Here is a 15185-nt window from a genome sequence, read left to right as displayed (position 1 = left end):
CGCCAGATGAGTCCCCCTCCCCCCCCACTTACCTGCGTCTAAAGCTCCGGATTGAGGCGATCCTCTTTGCCTCGATCCGCAGCCCCACCTGACTCTCTTCGCCTCCGCATTTTCTGGAGGCGAATCAGGCTGCCTTGCTACTGCTTCTCCGAACCAAAGAGAAGTGGAGCACAGCCCTACTTTTAAGGTTATTGTGCACCAGCAATCCCTGTTCCATGAATGGAGGACAGAAAGGTCAAAACAGTGTGCCCACCCACCTTTCTGCCCTTTCCTTCCTGTGGTCTTTCCTCTAGGTCTCATGTAGGGCTGTTAGATGTAGGGCGGGTCACCAAAAAACAAAACAGACAGTGTTTATAACTTTACTGAAGAAAAATGTTAATGGGGAAGTTTTTAAATCTTAATGGATAGACACACGCAACATGCACACGCAAACATATGAGCAATAGGATGAAAAAATAACCAGGGATAAATGCATCCAGCTCACCTAGCTAACATTGTTGTTATTTTATCCAAGCAATTTCTTACTATCTTAAGTCCAGCAGTTTTCCAATCAGTTCTCCAGTTTCAACAGCTCTGACTCTTCCTGGCTTTCTTTCATTCCTTCCTAAAAGAATGTATTTGAGGAGTTACTTTCCCTCCTCAAATACAACCATCCAGGAGGACAGTTTCTTATTCAACTTCATCGAAAATTCCCTTTTCTAAGTTCATCCTCAAGTCTCTGAAATCAAGCCTCCTGCAAAACATTGACTTCCTGAGTAAACATCCTGACTACTCCTGTAATCTGTAACTAAACCCATGGTCTTCACTGCCCGGCCTACGGGCTATGGTGGCTCCCAAAGTCTCCAGGTGTTGAGACAAGCCCCTCTGAAAGTACAACTTATATTGCGTTTCTGCTTGCTGTCATCACACAAATTGCATATCTTACAGATATAATGATGTCTATTAAAGACTGCAAACCACAGTCCATGCAAACTTTAATGCCCCCGCACACCACCTGCCAGTTAATCAGTTCAGTCATCTAGAAGTTTGTCCTAAACAGCAGCCAATAGCAAAGGGGTAGGAGTTAATGTGAGCAGAAGAGAAAATCGGAAGGAAGAAAGGAAGAGGTTGATGGAACTGTTTCATAATCAAGTTCTCAATTAAACTACATCTGATATCTCATATGTGTAAGTAAAGCAAAATAGAAACACAAGCAAGAGAGTCCTGCTTGTGGGCTTCCTGTGGGCTTCTGATTGGTTACTGTGGAACAGAACGCTGGGCTAGATAGGCCTTTGGCCTGATCCAGCAGGGCTCTTATAGTATTTTTTTACTTAAGTCATGACTATCACATGTACCATTGATTTCAATGGTGCCAAAGTTCAATTAATTCAGTCTGGATCCAACCCAATGTATGGCAGCAGCTTAAGGACAGTGTTAGGGGTTACATGTCCTGGACCTAAGAGAGATGCTGTTTTTCCTTTAGCAGTAGGGGGACAAAAATAAATAGAATAAAAAGTGCAACTTTCCCCATAACTACTTCTACCTTTTAGGTGTCTGTTATAGATGCTCCTTTCAAGACAAGGTATTTTTAATTCTGTACAAATGTGGGTAATATTTATTTGTTGCCCACACCACACCATTTGCAGGAGAATCAGCAAAAACCTTTGTATTGATAATCATGAGAATCACCTTGTCCCGTTCTAAGATCAACTTGGGAGCCTACCAGACATTAACTGGTTTCAGGCAGTTTGCAGATGAACACATTTCTTTAGACCAGCCTGGGGTAGCTGGATACTACAGAGGTATGCTTCACAAAGAAAGCAATGATAAATTAAAAAAAGAGAGAGAATCCCACCAAGACATGCCAGCGTTTGCCTTGTAAAGAATATGGGAACTCTTGTTCTTTTTCCTGTTCATTGTTCCGTAGAGGTGTGCTATTTACGGGGCTGTGTCCGTAGGGGTTGAAATGCGCACCAACTCCAAGCATATGATGCCTATTGTTATTCAATATAGTATATTGGTGTTGGTTGGCAGCATTTCTTTTATTCTCCACTTGACTTACTGATGCTATGTATGAGAGAGAGAGAGCGGATGAAAGTGGGAACAGAAAATGTACCAGGAGCTGAGGTGCTAATCAATAATGAAATACTGCAACAGCAAGTCTGTGATGATGTTTACACAACTTGTAGAGGAGGAACAGGGAAGAGAAGTTGGAAATCCATCTTTAGCTTTGACCAGAATGCAGGCCTTTGAACAAAATACTTCATATAATTGAACTTGAAAACAGGACAGGGAGGCCTGACAGCTTCCACAGGCAGCAGTGTAGAAGTGATACCTATGTGGCTGTGTGAAAGAAGTACACTCTACAGGGCACTTTCACAGATGTCAGTTCAAGCCCCAGGTCAAACCAGGTAATTCTCAAACATGAACAAGGATCACAGTCCCACAAAAGATCAGGATGTTGATTGTAATAGCCAGGGCTGACCTCTGCCTTCTTCAGCTGGGACCAGAGCATCCCAGAGCAATTACGTGTCAGGAACCTGCGCAATAGGTTCCGGAGCTCTAAATATTTTGTACTACAGCACAGTTCATCTTGACCTGAACTAAACAAGGTGACAGATAAAAGCACCATCTATTCAGGGGACGTCATGACTTTGGAGATGGTTGGGATGCCAAGAACAGAACCTTTGTGGAGAAATAGTTTTCAAGGAAGGAATGATGTAGGAATATACAGACAACCTCACTCCATAGTGAAGATCAGTTTAGGAAACAGTGAAGATGACATAACACTGGTCTAAAAGGAATTGCACGGTCTGTGTATATGCTTCCGGTCGGAATTTAAGGTGTTGGTAATGACATTTAAAGCCCTAAATGGCTGGGGACCTCGATACTTGAGGGAGCACCTCTCCTTATATATGCCTGCCCAAGACTTGAGATCTGTTGGAGAAGCCCTCCTCCGCATCCCACCAGCACAACACATATGCTATGGTGGGACAAGGGACAGGGCTTTCTCTGTTGTGGCACCCCAACTGTGGAATGCCCTCCCTTTGGAGGCCTGACTGGTGCCAACGCTGACTCTATTCCGGTGCCAAGTAAAAACATGACTGTTTAATAAAGACTTGAAAAGTTAAATTCACCTGGCTTGCACATTGTTTTAACTGTTTTAATTGTTTTTACTACTTCTAAATTCTAAATTGGTTTTAAGTTGATTAATGGTTTAATTCGTTTTTAGCTGTGTATATTTATTGTTTTATATTGTATGATTTTATCTGTACACTGCCCTGAGATCCTAGTAATATAGGGCAGGATACATTATAAATAAAATCTGGCATACTCCTACACCAAGCAGAAAATGGTGTTGGAAAAAAATATTTTGAGTTTCTTATGGGCCCAACATGACAACCAATGTCTAGGGATGGCGGCGGGGGGTGGGGGGATTCATTCTGATCAAGTTTTAATGCAGACTTACCTAATTCACACTTTTTGAACCAATACACAAAATGAAACACAGGACAGATCTACACCAAGTAGGAAAGAACACTTTGAAAACAGCTTGAAAACAGTAATGTATTGTATTTTGGGTCCAAACAATTGTGAAAACTGTTATAAACCATTATAAAGCAGTAGTGCAGATCCTGCCACAGTTATACCTCAATATTTGCACTTTCCAGAGTTTTGTAATGCAATACGGAGGTACCCTATGGATGATCTTAAGGTACCTGCCCGGACCTTAAGATCATCGACAGGGGTACTTCTCCATGAGCCCTGCCAAAGGAAGTGAGGAAGGTGGCTACCAGGAGGACAGCCTTCTCTGCTGTGGCAGCCCGGATGTGGAATGAGCTCCCCAGAGAGGTTCACTTGGCGCCTACAGTGTATTCCTTCCGTTGCCAGCTGTAGACTTTTTATTTTCTCAGTATTTTAACACCTAACTTAACTTAAATTTAAACTTTGCTGTTTTAATTCTGTATTTTAATCTTTATCCATTTCTGTTGTGTGGTTTTAATTTCTCCTGGTTGTGCTTTTTATATTGTGTTTTGTATTTGTAGTTTTAGACTGTTGGTTGTTTTATTATGCTTTTCACAGTTTTAATTTTTGTGAACCGCCCAGAGAGCTTCGGCTATTGGGCAGTATAAAAATGTAATAAATAAATAAATAAATAAATAAATAAAATACAAAAATACATTACATTAGTGGAAACTGTTTGCAAAAAAACCACCTGTATACTAGGTAAAATGGCATACATTAGTACATATATCAGGAGAAAGTACACAAATATGCATACAAATGTTTATTCAGATCGGATATATATATATATATATATATATATATATATATATATATATATATAAACACCTCTGCAATCTAATGCAGCAATGGAATGAAACAAATTTAGAATTTCAAAAATAAGAAACGGAGGAAACCTAAATTGGCGGATTGTTCATCCCTGCCACTGTCTTTGCCAAACCTGGTGAAGGTGCAAAGTACAGGGACATGGCCCAAACTCAAATTGCACCCTATTGGCCCAGGAAAGTGTTGCATTGTTGCCTTTCTTTTCCTAATAGCCTTTTTCTCCACTTCATCGTGATTCATGAATGAAATTTGTGTTTCTCGTATTTCTAAACATAAGGGCTCTCTCCAGATATTTGAAGTTGACAGGAACTGTGCTCGAGACCACGGAACGTGTGTGGCCCGTTGCTGCAGTTTGACCCGGCTCCGTGCAATTCCCATCGAGGGTAGGGTGAGGGGAGCAGGGAAATTAAATTATTTTAAAAAACACTTACCTTTCAGCGCTCATGCACTCCTGCTGCTTTAAAAAAAAATTAAAATGGCGGGCAAGACGCCTCTCCTCCCAAGGTCGTCGCGCCTCACGTGTAAACGGAGGAGGGATCTTGTGTTAAACACAATGTAAGATCTTCCCTCCCCTGTCGCATGATAAAAGGTAGGTCTAGGTAAGGCCAAAGTGTCCAAACTGTTCATATGTGGACGCAAAGTATATACCTGTCGGCTTGTCTGAAACCAACCTCCAGTGGGTTCTCACTTGGGCTGCTCATATGAATTACAGCATGAAGCTGCTCCCCATCCCCCCATCCGTGTGGTTTTTTTTGAACTTGTCACTATATAGTTGCTTGAATGTAGACATTCTTGGGTGGTTTGTGGGAAGGGGAGGCAGGCACCAGTAGATCAAAATTTGTGTGTGGTTTTACCAAGTCAATAGCTCTTCCATGATGCTCCAGTCTAATATACTAATTGGAGTTACATAGGAAGTGACAAGGTTACTGTTCATCAAACTATAAACATCCACCTTCATTAGCTTCGGTTTGACTGATATGCATAAATTTCCCAACCTGAATAAAGTTCTATTTGGCCATGCGGCTTGTTTAACTTTACTTTTTAAAAAATCCCATTTTTGTAATAGGATAGATATCACTCCTAGAAAAGGAACAGGAAAATATCAAGCCATTATTTATGCATATTATATAATTTATTAGATGTATATGCATGTTAAACTTCTTATTAGCTAGCAATGTAAATCCATTTTAAAATCTCCTAGCCTTTTTTAAAATTTAAATTACATTTTTTTAAGCCTGGCATGCTGCAAATGTGTGATTTGGTATTTGGGTCTCAGTCCCCACCTCTGCCTGGTGCTCATTCTCTGAGCCTTGTCTCTGAGCCCCATCTGAGAAATGGAGGTGGGAGCAAAAAGACCCTCTGGGTTGAAAATAATGGCTGGGCACTCAGCTCCTCTCCCCTGCCTTTCTTGGGCAAGTTACCTATCTTGGTTTCATCAGTTTGCCTTTCAGGAAATGGTGTTTTGTGACACCCATCATGGTAGCCCTTTTGTGAGAGCATCCATGACACAATCTCAAAACTTCAAATGTGCCCACCCACCTAAGCAGGTTGGAGAACCCTGCCTTGCTTGGTTGTCATGGGAAGAACAAGACCTTCATCATCTGGAAGGCATCATGGCCAATGGTGATTTGTTTTGGTGACTTGTCCATTGGCCATATTGCTTCCTGTGTTGCCCTGCACCTTGGCCAATGGGTTCAGGGCTGACTAAATCAGTGCTTGCAGGAAAAGACCAAAGTGATGACTACTTCACTCTGGTCTTCCCCAGTTAATTTCAGGATACCTATTCTGGAAGCAGTGTAGTTGGAACTTTGACTACCCATCATGGTCTATTGGTGCACCAACCCCCATTATCTCCAGCCAGCATGGCCAATTGTCAGGGGTGGTGAGATGATGGTGGGATGATGGGACATCTGGAGATGCAAAGTTGGGAAAGGTTGTCTGATAGGTACAATTCACTTGCTTTGGACCAGAGCTGAGAAAGACTGTTACCATGTCCCCGGTTTGACAAGCAACTACATAGCAAGAGTAATTATATCCCATCTATTTTGGGCGATGGTTCTCTGGTTTTCCATTGTCACACAACTATCCAATCTGGCATTGGACAGGAGCTATGGCCTAGGGACAAGCGAGGTTGAACTCCACATACAGCCATATTCTGAAGGCCATTGTTTGCAACTGCCCAGCAAACTATTTAGTTCAGGATTGTGTTTAATGCCACTGTGCTTCTGCCTGGACAAACACTCACCACAACCTCTTAACAATACCTGATTGAATTTTTATCCCCACCCAGTAGTATCTGGTTGTAAAGGGAGGTGTTGATAGTTTGCACCACAGGACACCTATGGCACAGGGAACTGGAGATCGCCAGTGCTAGAGCTGTGAACAGTATTGTGGAAAGCTGCACCATGAGGGGATTTTGCTTGATTGGTTTATTGTTTCTTCAATCACAGCTTGGGCTAATCCTAAAGGACTGAGATCTTGGGGGGGGGGGAATCCCCCCACAATGTACTTTTGATAGTACTGATGATCACAGCTGCTGTTAAACACACAATAGCTGAGACCTTTAGAAAATGGGGAACTGGTTACATGGTTAACTGGGAGTTGCCAAGTCTTCCCAGTTTCCAGATGTGTTGGACAACTATTATTATCTCCAGTCAGCATGGCCATGGTGGGCTCCATGCTGAGGAATGGAGATAATCCTGTTTATTTCCCAGCCAGACACTGGATTTGCAGTATGTAGGGAAAACAAATTTAATTTTGTCCTCTAGATTTCAAACATATTTTTAAAATAAAATTCAACTTGGAGGGATTTTTAATGTCTTGATACAACTTTCAGGATTACATAAAACTCTTGATGAAATATGTTTACACCTTGACTTTTTAGTAAAACCCTTTAATCCTACCAGCCCCTGTATTTAGAAATATTGCAGAAAATTCAAGTGAGGAGAATCTAATTTGAATTGTTAAAAGCAAATTTGCTCATGAATTTGCCCTACCAGTTTCCTGTCAGCTTTACTCTTTGTGGACTAGAAGTTTTCTCTTATTGTGTAGTTCTGACCATTGGCTTTCATTTATAATCTCAAATATTATTATGATGGAAACACTGGAACTCGGATTATATTATGATTCGGTTATTGGACAATTAAGTAACTAGCTCCTGGTGCTGGTGGTTGATCTGCCACATTCAAAGGTCTGCCAGCTTTCTGATGTCAGGGTGGGAAGTAGGGGACATTGATCTTCTTTTCTTTTTACCTCACCCCTCCCTTGACTCCAATGGAAGGGCATTTATTATGCTCCAGTGTTGCATAACTTCATGCCCATGGCTGGGGTGGGGCATCATGCAAATGATGATCCTGTAGATCTATTGCCCATTTCTGGCCCAATCAATAATGGAGCCCCACCAGCTTTCTGCCCCATGGGGAAGCCTCTGGTGGATTTCCCTCTCTACAACACCTTGTGGCCCCTCAACTATCCTCACAGAGTGCATGGAATCACTCCCAAATAGGTCAAATGTACATATCTAAGGAGAAAGAGCAGGAGCAGGAAGAGGAGTTGATACGGTTATTTCAGCTGTTGGCCATAACAAAATAATACCATAGCAAAATAACAGAGAACATAAGCAATATGTAAACCCAAGTAAGGCAACCGAGAAGTACTTATGTAAGATAGCTGGAGTTATATAATCAGTGGCCAATATACTGTATGTGAATCAGAATGGATTTTCCATTATTTTGCAGCCACCACAGCACAGATGGTTATGGTTTCAGTAATCTTCTTGTTTTCAGCTATATTGCTCATTTAACCAAGTATGTAATGTCTTTCAGAAACTGATAAGGAAATGTATTTCATTCATTCTTGGAAATAACGCAACAAAACATAGAACATGAAATGCCCTAGCCATCTCCTCCCTACAAATAGTAGTAACATAAACTGAGACGCACAGCTTGGTTCCATCCACGTACGACTGTGGAGGCCATTTGCTGAATTATCAACAAAGCTGGGAATCTCTCCCAAAGCAAGCTTAGGCAAATCAGGAAAATACTGCTTTAATTAATTTTTATCTAAGGACTATAACTTTTCCAGTTAAGACAGCACAACCAACGACTCCCAAGAGTCTAGAAAGACTTCAACAATAATTATTCTCTCTGTTGGGATATCGAAATTACAACTATTTTGAAGACGAGAATAACTGCCTATTTACAAACACAGCACTGTTTATTTGATAAGGCAACTCGGTCTATTTGCCGAGCTTGATGTTAATTAAAGAAGCCAAGAATAAAAATGGCTCTGGCCTCAGATGCAAGGAAAACAGAAGGTTTCCTTTTTTAGCCAAAGCATTTGGAAACCTACTGAGGTCCCACAAAGCTTTTAGTTCTGCAAACCGTTGTGAAGCACAGTTTGCATCAAAGCTGCTATTTCAATTCAAGTGGCAATATACTGAGAATACCATCAAATGGGACAACGGTGCATTTGGGGCCTTTCATCTCTTTGGGTGCATTTGTGCAGCAAACCTAGGTTTAAGAAGTTTCTAATCTGACTTATTTTGTCAGGGCCTCAGGCAAAGGCTGGCCGGACACATTTGGCTGCCGGAATGTAGTGCCTCCCCCACCCCCTCAGTCAAGTTATTTTGTGAGGTACAAAATTCCACTTAACTCTTCGGGCAGTAAAATACCATAATAATAAAGTAATAATAAAATTATTTGCTGGCTTTCCATGACATCCCAAATCAGCTTGATGTTAATAGTCCTCTCAGTTTGCCTAATAGGCTACAATCCTAGACAGAGAGTAACTCCAGAGCTTACTTCTGAGTAGACAAGTATAGGTCCCCCCCTTTACTATTTGATATGAGCCGGGAGGACTATATATTAAAGTGGACAGATGACAGGAGTACATTCCTCCTCCTGGACTTATGATAGTTGGACAGCAGGATTACAGCAGGCCCAAGTTTTTTGTTTGCTTGCTTGCTTTTTACCCCTGTGTAACATAGCTAGCTAACCTTTTTGTTAGTCCAGCTTCTGTTATGAACAGAAAGCTGACACAGAAACGTTTTGCCTGTTAAATATTTACGCCAGGCTGCTGTGAAAGGCATAGAAGCAGGACAAAACAACAACAACAACAACAACCCAAGACCAAAAACAACTCAACCCTTCCCAGCCCTGCAATATATCTATCATAAGACAAATGTTCTCTTTTACACAGCTGTTGGAGGTACAAGAACCTTGTTCTCTTTTTGCATACAGCCACTCGACTGTACAGGCCCCATGGTCTGGAAGTGCCGGATGAACTGTCAAAGTTTGACAGAATATCGTCAGGTGAAATGGAGAGCTGTAAGGCTGACCCAGCTTCATGCAAGCGACACACGGCAATGCCAACAAATATATCCCGCCTTTTTTCCTGCAAGGAACCCAAGGCGGCATACATAATCCTCCTTCTCCTCTCCACTTTATCCTCACAACAACCCTGTGAGGTGGGTTGGGCTGAGAGTCTGTGACTAGCCCAAAGTCACCCAGTGGGTTTCCAGGGCCGAGTGGGGACTAGAACCCAGATCTCCCAACTCCCAGTCCAACAATTATTATTATTATTATTATTATTATTATTATTATTATTATTATTATTATTATTTATTAATATAGCACCATCAATGTACATGGTGCTGTACAGAGTAAAACAGTAAATCGCAAGACCCTGCCGCATAGGCTTACAATCTAATAAAATCATAGTAAAGCAATAAGGAGGGGAAGAGAATGTAAACAGGCACTGGGTAGAGTAAACAGGCACAGGGTAGGGTAAAACTACACCACACTGACTTTTTCTATATAGCTTTTCTATAGCAGCTTTTGTCTGCTATAGCTCTCCCATATACTTTGCAAGATTTATATTGTGGATTTGACTTCTGATACCTTACATAAGGGTCTATGGAAATAGTGGTCCCAATGCACCAAAGGGAGTTTGACTAAGGGACAAAGTAGATATTGAGTTGGATCCAGGATCTACTTCTGTCGACAGAAGGGTTTTGCTCGCATGAAGTGCCTCTATCTGATTTTTGGAGAGCCCCTTTTCCCCATATCACGGCTTACCTCATTTAGTAAGGTCTCCCAGTCCTCTGTGTAGCATGGAGAGTTTGCTATGAGCATGAGATGAAGGCAGTACAAACTCCAGATTTTCCAGGGGCCTTGGTCAAGACACCTTCAACAGATCTCCCTCGGTGAGTCTTCCTTCTCACTTCTGTTGTCACCAGCTGTTATTGTTCCTCATTCTCCTTCTCATCATCACTAGGACTTGCTTGCTTGACAGGCAGAGAGTCAGTGAGCAACTAGGCAGTGGCATCTACTTGCTCCTCCTACTTAGCACCACCATTGTCTGGGCCAGAGTGAGAGGCAGGTGAACAAGCAGGTTGCAAGGGTGAAGTGGAGGAGCAACCCTAAGGTCTCTTGTCAATGGCCTCTGCTGTAGTAAAGGCCCTCAGCAGGGGTCCAATCATGCCTACCTTTGATGATGGCCCTGGTTGCAAGGGAAGTCCGCTTCCACCAATAGGAAAAACCTGAGTGAACAGTATCAACCCTTTGCCAATCCCAACCCCACAAAAGTAGTTCAGAGGCTACAATTGGGTGTGAGGAGCTGCTTGACTCTTTCCCTTCACCCCAAACCCTTCCTCAAGTTGCATTACTATCTATGGAAGAGAAGGTTTGACTTTCCTATATCTTTTCCCCAATGGCAGGGGTGGACAACCTCCCAGGGTGATGTCGAGTTGGGGGGCTTCATGGCCATTGGCCATGCTAGCTGGAGATCATGGCAGTTGCAGTCCAACTCATCTGAGACACCAGTTTGAGGGAGGCTGATTTAGCCAATAATGGTGTTGTAGCCCAATGCAATTTTTTGAAAGATTTGGTCGTATTAGAAGCCAAATTAAGAATTCTCGTGCCCAGGAATGCTAGTAATTTCAAGAGATCCCATCCCTATGAAACCATAAGAATTATGGGGGAATATTCAGGGAAACTCAGTAAAGACTGACAATAAGTTTTTGGTGAGTCATCTCCTGGCTGGAGTATGAATATTACTAACTACATCTTAGAAAAACTGAAAGCTGTAAATACTTGAGAAATGGCATTGGAAAATGGTTTTGTTATTATTATGGTGAAACTGTCAGAAATTCTGAAAGCTAGAGCTGGTCGAGACAAAGCACTGCTGTTATATCAAAAGTACTGGTATAAATTTGCGATATTTGGGAATAATGGGGAAAAGATATGTTTAGGAATTCTGTCAATCTTACAGCAATAGAGCCGACAACATATTTTAAAATGATTTATTTTGTCTTTTGATAAGACACAGAAAAAGAATATAAAAAGAGACCAAAAAAAAAGAGCTGTTGAATTTTTCTGCACTATTTTTGTATGTTCTCACTCCTATGAATTCTTAGTCAGACCATTGGTCCATCGAGTCTGTCTACTCTGACTGGCAGCAGATGGAATCAGTCAGATGGGTTTCAGATGGAATCATTCCCAGGCCTATCTGTAGATGCCTGCAATTGAACCAGGGCCCACCTGTAAGGCAAAGCAGGTACTCCACCACTTCTTCTCATGTGACCTTTTCTACTTTCAGAACAAGAGCAACAGCAACAACATGAAGTTCATCAAGCTCACAAAAAAAGAATGCTCAGGCCTTTCATATGGAGAGCGGAAGGAGCCATGAAAACTAAACTACTTTCAAATTGGATTGAGACCAGTCTTTGTTTGTTTAAACAGTTATTTCTGCTTTAAACTGAATGTTTGTATTGATTGCTTTCCCAAAGCTGAAATGAAATGAAAGCTTGAAGGGGATATTGAAAACGCATACCACAAAGAGTGGGCCTGCTAAAAGTGTTTCATCTAGTGTTTATTTGAAGACAGTCTATGCATCTAGGACATATGTGTTTCTGGCAAATTTTGGGATAACTCAGCACTTGTTAACAACAACAACAACAACAACTACTACTACTACTTTACTTTTTTGTTTGTCTCAGAGTTTCAAACAACACATTTTCATTTGGCAAATTGTCCTTGAAGACATTTATACAGTCCACTGGGACTCATCTGGCAATCTAAGGAATTTAGTTACATAAGGTCAGTTGAGCAATTAGTTACGGAATAGTACAATATTATAAATAATATATCAGACGTAAGAGCAGAGGGACAAAAAGAGGCTCTTGGACCATTAAGGGCTCTATTTTCAGCTGGTGAAGTAGTCCCACACACACACCACTGCCTCATACCCTGCCCAAAGGTGAGTAAGGGTGCAGTCCTATGGGTTTTGCCCTCATTACATGGAAGCCTCTGATCTTGGCCCTGGAGGAGGGGGGAGTCTCTGAAAAATCCTATGGTCCCTGGGAAGCTCTCCTGCGATCATAGGGTTGCCCTCTAAAACTATGCGGCTAAGAGTTCATTTATTTAGAGGGAACAGTGGCAAAAAGAAGAAGAAAGGAAATCATCTTGTATCATTGCACTGTGGGGGAGACAGAAGGCAGTTCCCTTATGCAGATTTCAGGATTCTAGTCCTGCTGCTGTTGATTAATAAACAGAAGCTTGTGGGAAGCTCATTGAGTGGCTGAGCACCTGCTTTGCATGCAAACGGTCCCAGGTTCAACCCCTGCGGCCTCATTTCAGAAACCCTGGAGGATGGCTTCAGTAGACCAGCCTTCCCCAAGCTGATACCTTCCAGATATGTTGCACTGCAGCTCTCATCCTCTCCAGACAGCATGAGATTATCATATGAAGGATCATTGGCCCTGCTGTGTGCTGCCTCGGTTCATTGACTTGGCAACAGCCTGCCCTTCGCTGTTATAAAGCCAACTTTAGGAAAGGTACAGAGACAGTTGCTTTGTACGAAGTAAGATTCCTTGTCCGTCTAGAATGCTGTTGTCTACTCTGCCTGGCAGCAGTTCTTCCTACATGGCCGATCAATGGCAGCGGCTCCTGCACTAGTGGCATAACAGAAAACGTGCACATGCAGCAAGCATTTGATCTCCATTTCCTGGCCTGCATGTGTCCTTTTCATTACCTGAATGGTGTGCTTCAGTTCCAGATAACAATGCTACTTGGCAATTCAAAAAAAGCAAGTATGTGTGCTTTGGTATGCACATGTAAAGGGCGCATGTACCTATATAACAATTATGTTGAAGTAGAATTTGCAGACACACCTTGTCATGTCAGAATACCACAGGTGTACTGCAGACGCAGTTTGGGCTCAAATATCCCCACATTTATTCCATGTATAACACATCTTCCCTTTTGTGCACCTAATATTCTTTGGATCCTCTGGAGAGACACCTGCATACACACAGGTATGTGACACATGCATACACAGTCATTGGTTGCACCTTGTCAAAGGAATTGCCTCCGGAGAGTGTCACAAAAGCCTTTTCCCGATGTTGTGAATTTTCTTTTTGTAAGCTGCCCTGGGCATATGGATTCAGTGTGGGTATAAAATATGTAATACTTAAAAACAAATATGTACGTTAATCACATGGGATGAACACACATGGGAGGAGGTGTGGCATGCTTTCCCTGACCTATGCATGTTCAAACATGTGTGTGGACAGCTTTAAATGTGCAAGCTTTGTCAAGAAATGTGAACAGGTTAGGGTTGAACCCAGCCCCCAAAGAATTCATTCTCCATGCATAATCATTTCTGCAATGAACCTTTGATGGAGGAATTGGGATAAGTATTATTATTATTATTATTATTATTATTATTATTATTATTATTATTAATTTATATAGCACCATCAATGTACAAGGCCTCATTGAGAACATAAAGTCACATATTCATCTGTACAGAGCAGTAAGACCTTAGCCTACCAGGTTACTTTTAAAGAGTAAATGGCATTTGGATACATTGTAATTCCATTTGTTTTGGAATGGTTGTGTTTAATACATCATAGTCAAATGTAAACACATTTCTGGAGTATTGCCTGCCACTTTTATGATGTCTAGGACCAAACGGGCTCTTCAGCCAGGAAACAATTATCATTTACTTTGGCCAGCTGCATATGTTAGACCCAATCCAAGTGTCACCTGGATGGCTAGAACTGACTGAGCAGAGCTGTATGGTTTTTAGTTCTGCAACGTGTCCTTCAGGGCAATGGTACCATTGAATTCAAAGCAGCTGAGTCACACTTATTGGCCTTCGCACAAAATAACAAATGAAGTTTAGCCTAAAATTATATGGCCTACATATGCCACTCAATTTTCATAACTAGGCTCTCATTTTAAACCATCCATGCCATTTCGTATTCCTGCAGGAGCTGTAGTGTGCTTCCCATGTAAATGACTGATAAGGGAGCCCACATTAACATCCTCTAGCATGCAGCATTCATGAGCCAGGCTTTCAATAATTACGACAATTTATAAAATAATAAACTCTTTGTTCTTTCTATTGGCCTGCTGGGATTTCAGCCAAGAGGCTTGAAGCCTTCAAGCCTATTCTCCATAGAGCTGATGGCTGGAAATTAATTGTCTAAAAGAGATAGAAGAGGGAAAGCTTGAGCTCTTCCAGATGCATTTATGGTCATAGACGTTTGGAATTAAGGAAATTGTTGGATATTGTTAGGCTTGCAGTAACAAAGGGAGAGCTGAAGCATTGCAGAGTATAGTTAATACTGAATGTTTTCAAATGGTTATTTATCTCTTGCAATAATAATAATAATAATAATAATAATAATAATAATAATAATAATAATGACAATAACAATAATAATAACTGTTTTGATCATGTGTTGGATCCAGATTCATGCTGGATTAACTGTGCTAGCGGAAGTGGACTTCCCCACTCCGCCTTCCCATGGCAGCCTCTCCAGCCTCTTGAAAATACTACACAGGGAG

Source organism: Elgaria multicarinata, chromosome 1 (genome assembly GCF_023053635.1).
Source record: "Elgaria multicarinata webbii isolate HBS135686 ecotype San Diego chromosome 1, rElgMul1.1.pri, whole genome shotgun sequence".
Taxonomy (NCBI): Eukaryota; Metazoa; Chordata; class Lepidosauria; order Squamata; family Anguidae; genus Elgaria; species Elgaria multicarinata.
This window is presented reverse-complemented; position numbering follows the sequence as displayed.